Here is a 5,022-nt window from a genome sequence, read left to right on the forward strand (position 1 = left end):
AGAAGCTTTTCGACAAATGAAAATTAAATTGAATTAAATTGAATTAAATGATTAATTGGGATTGTTCTTGGGCATCACTACCCTTCAATGTAAACGTTGATAATAGTGTTGATTGGCAAAATCTTGGGCGAAAACCAACTCAGATGTAAGTTTTTTGAAATTTATAACATTGTGCGCAAATTTTTCATTAAAATGCATTTACTTGTGTATTTTCAGTGCAGTTGGTAAATCATTGAGAGAGCGAGTTGAGCGGACCAAGGCTTCCTTGAAAATATACGCAAGGGTTATATCCGAACCGCGATAAAGAAAGAGAAATGGATGAGGAGAAAAGAAAAAATTATCAAGAAAATGAAAGAGGTGAAAAGAGAAGAGAAGAAAAGATTATAATGAAAATGATGCAGAGATGAGATGAGATTATGAGGGAAAAAAGGAAAAGTTAGAGGGAAAGGGCAAGAAAAGAGAAAGAGAAATGAAGAGGATAAAATTCTATCAAAAAAGATAAGAGATGAGATGAGATGAGATGAGATGAGATGAGATGAGATGAGATGAGATGAGATGAGATGAGATGAGATGAGATGAGATGAGATGAGATGAGATGAGATGAGATGAGATGAGATGAGATGAGATGAGATGAGATAAGATAAGATAAGATGAGACGAGATGAGATGCGAGGTCAGGTCAGGTTGTGCTAGCACAGTGTGCCAGGGTGGGCTGCTTATACTCTTCTTATGAAATCTGCATTCTTGGAAAGATCTTTAAGCTTTTTAGGAAACCCGGAAAATTTTTACCCTGCCTGCCAGTCATTAATTTGCATCATGCCATTTCAGTTAAACTGCAGTATACTATACTATAAATTGTTTACAATTAAGTTCAATGTCTCTTGATTACAGAAGTGATCACAATGCCTGTCCGCCATTCAAAAATTATTTCTCAGACTCGTGAGTGGTTAGATAGCTTTCGTTATGAATCAAAATGAACTTGTATCCATTGACTTGATGAGCAATTGTAGGTAACTTGGATCCATGTTATACCAGACCTCTTAAACCCTCACTTTTCATCTTCGTAGATAATCTTACTAGCGGTCAAACATAATTAAAACGAAAAGCACCCCATACCATAAGCGTACAACCTCCGAAATCACGCTCCGAAAAAATTCGTTTGTCCTTCCTTTCAAAACCTTGTCCACAGTTCATTAAAAAATGTTTATTAGTTCGATTTCATTTGTGTTTCGCCTTATTTTATTTAAAATTGACAATTATCGACCAAAGGTAAGGAATATAACTATTCTTTTCTATAGAGTTCTCTTTAATTTATCCACATTATTTTTCTGTTTTGCAGTCATGGGTACGTTTGTGAATCTATCTGCTCGACCACATATCGTATTCCAAACAGCTTATATCCGCCGTAGGATTAATCACAACTACTGAAAAGGTGGTCACAGTTAATGAACCTTCGGGATCCGGCCTCCAGAAGGCAGCGAAACCTTCAAAATCAAAAAATTTGAGAAAGAGGTCATATATTGAACCTGATAGTGGGGATGAAGATTGCCGGGATTGAAAGTAACAACACCTATATACAGCGTCAGAAGAGATAGTTCGGGATTACAGTGGTGCCGTAAAAGAAGGGTATTTGCCGGGGAACAAAGAACTGACAAATACTTGCGAATGGAACTCCAAAGTGTGAATTTCCTAGTACATCCTTCCAAGTATAAAAATCTTCCCCATGATTTACCCCAAAGAAACAAAGATTGAGAAAAACTTATTGATTGCGAGAATCCTTCCAGTTATCCTGATAGTGAACCTTGTCCATATCGGTGGGTGTGGTCGGCTTTATTCAGCAAAAAAATTAATATCGCCATGAAAAGGCTTGTATAGCCCGTGGTACCACTGAGTGGGTTCCTGACGTTGATTATCGAATCGAGGAAATCAATTTTTATCAACTAACAATATATCGTTAGAGAGACCTCTGCGAGACAAAGCTGGTATTTGGTCCAGACCCGGACAAAACTTGGTCCAACAGAGGACATATATACACTTTTTTATTGCTTTGTGCCTCATTTCCCGTCAATGTAATGACCCTTTTCTCTATCGTTTGATGGCCAGCGATGAAAAATCGGTCCTTTATCATGATAATACGAGGTCATATGCTTGGTTGAAGCCAGGTTAGGCATCAAGATCAACCCCTTAACCTATATTGCGTCAAAGGAAGCTTCTTTTTTGTGTTTGGTGGTGTCCAAGGGGGTGCACTATAAAGTTCTATATTTGCGCAGACTAATGAATGTCACTAATAGTGTCATGGCTTAGCAACATTATTCTTTTATTTCTATAATAGAAATCAATGTGAGACCAAAACCTTTCTTTTGTATAAAAATTTAAATGACAATTATCCAGATGATTATTCAATCATTCAATTGTTCAATAAAACATAAACCAATTAAATTGAAAAAAGGGAATTTAAAATTAGAAATAAATTATTTTCTTTGCAGAAAGTTTCATTTATTTGATTGATAGCGCCAGAATGAAGATATAAAGTTCGCAATGACAACGAACGATCCTAGTATATCATCAATCATTTGTTAGAACATAGATATCTTTGTTGTTTCATGGTGACTTCAATCATGGCTAACTTCGTTTACTTCAAACTCTGACATTATGGGCAAAAGATTTACACCTTTGTTCAGCGAAAATCAATTCAATCTTTTTTATATTTAAAATTATAAAAAATTGTCTAGCTTTTGCAATCTCAAAGATTTTCTAGCTTTGAATCAGAAGCAGGAAATTGATCACAATGGTTGTAATTGATTATTTAAATGATAAGGGACATTCTCAATGAAGGAAATCAAAATGTATTGAAATAGACAAAGATCAAGCTTATGTTTCACACCATTTAGCCTGAATGCAATAGTGAATTAGCATGAATTATTTCACATTATCCTTAATTTTTAAGTGAAAATTGGAATTAAATAATGGACGTTGAAGAAGCAGTCCAAGAAAATATTCTCTTCAAGAGGAAATCATATTTCGGAACTTATCAGCGATTATTCTTATTTTGTACAGAATTATTTTGCTTGATATCGGTGATCACAATATATTCACCTGCCTATCATCACAATTTGAACTCGAAATTCGATGTATATGCTTTATGTCGAATCACGATCAATATTATTTTAGCTACTTCTCATTTCATCATCGTTTCGGCTTTGGTTAAAAGTAAAAAAATTGCTTCATGTTTTGACAATTTATATCAAATCGGCATTCATCAAGACCATCAATTGCAAAGATTCATAACTCGAAAACAGTGGAACAAAAATATCGTATTTTCAACTTTCTTAATCCTACAATATGCTCTTCATTTGTTTATTGATAAGAAAAGTTTGCCTGTTTGGAGTAAAGTAATTTATTTTATCGTGCTTTTAGTCCGTCCAGTTACATTTATCTTTATCCTGAGAGAGATTGCTGATGTTTGTATCCACTTACAAGCCGCATTTAAATTGGTCAATTCAAAGGTTAATTCATTGGTAGAGAACCAATCAATCAATTTGGAATCATTGCTATTATGCCGTCGATATTACAGTTATGCTGTTAAGGCCACTAAATCAGTTGAAAATTATTTTCGCTATTATGTAACCTTTTACTTTGTTCAATATGCTTGTTATAACATAATGAATATCGTGGATGCGTTCGGGGATCGGTCATCAATGGACATTTATTGGGTACTTCACACTATAAGTGACACTATATTGATGATCTATTTAACTACTAAATTTGTCTCACTCAATTTATTACCTCAAGAAAGCTTGGAAAATCTTTGTGAGCTTTCATTCAAAATAAAAAGACTGGACATGAAATATGAGGTAAGAACTTCATTTAGCCTTTATTACAAAATCTGCTCAAATTTCATTCCACCAATATTTTTTCACAGAATGAAATTTTCATTGGACGAGTTTTATCCACTGATGTTGGCTTTACTTTTGCGAACCTTTTCACAATAAATACACAGTTCATCGCCTCTATGTTGACCTTATCACTGACCATAATTCTGGCTTTGGCAAACTTTCTCTATCAGTAATTGGGAATCTATTACAACCAGCTAGAGTTTCAATGATGGTTTTATTTCTGGTTATTTATCTGTAAACACAATAAATAAAAGTATTTCAATATCATTCGTTTTCGCGCGGAAATTTTTATTTATTATTCTAGGCCGTTTTTGAAAGTGCACTTTGTTTCAAAGCGAGTTTTTTTATCTTAAAATAAAACTAAAAGAGCCAAAACTACGAGGTGTTCAAACGGGTAGGTTAAACTTTGTGGCTTTATATCTCGAGATCGCGGTTATTTTAATTTTATATTAATTAGCTTCATCAGGAATTTGAAAGTGTCTAAAAGACAAATTTTTCAGGAGCGACACAGAAACGCTTACCCAGCTTGAAAAAGCAGTTTATAATGAGATTATAACATTTCAATGAAAACTTGTCAAAATTCATAACTTTATTTTTGGAAATCTTCTGACGGCGTTAATTGTAAAAGGGCAAGGGCATTTTGAACATCTGTATCATTAATTCCTGATCTGTTAAAATACAGGTTTTCAGATCAATAAACAAATCCGTTCTAAAGATATAGTCGTTTACTTTTTGAACACGTTGTAGTTGAGCCTGTTGAGTGCTTTAGTAAAAATGAAAGTCCCCGTTCATGATGAAGAAATTCGTTTTGAATTGACGGAAACAAAGACGGCGAGAGAGATATGGAAACCAGTTAAAAGCCAAAAAATTTGAACTATACGCAAACTAGAAATAAGAAACATCTTACGGTCTTATTAACTGAACTTGAACTTATTAAAAGAATAAAGTTAAATTGAAGTCGCTATTATTAATACACTTTAAAGCGGTTAAAGCCACTAAATCAGTTGAAAATTATTTTCGTTATTTTATTACTTTTTACTTCTTCCTTACTTTTTACTTTTTTTAACACAATGAATATTGTCAATGCGTTTGGAAGCCACTCAAAAATGGACATTTATTGGATATTT

At 33.7% G+C, this 5,022-nt stretch overlaps 1 long non-coding RNA gene across 1 annotated transcript; it reads left to right on the forward strand.

Annotated features, from left to right (window-relative positions):
• Positions 1 to 3,510: 3,510 nt before the first annotated feature.
• LOC149094441 (uncharacterized) lies at positions 3,511 to 4,162 on the forward strand. Its single transcript, XR_016197893.1, has 2 exons — positions 3,511 to 3,853; positions 3,922 to 4,162. It is a non-coding gene; the product is annotated as an uncharacterized LOC149094441 (long non-coding RNA).
• The last annotated feature ends 860 nt before the right edge of the window (positions 4,163 to 5,022 follow it).

This window comes from Tetranychus urticae, chromosome 1 (genome assembly GCF_039701765.1).
Source record: "Tetranychus urticae isolate SD_2017Ah chromosome 1, NJAU_TeUrti_SD_1.0, whole genome shotgun sequence".
Taxonomy (NCBI): domain Eukaryota; kingdom Metazoa; phylum Arthropoda; class Arachnida; order Trombidiformes; family Tetranychidae; genus Tetranychus; species Tetranychus urticae.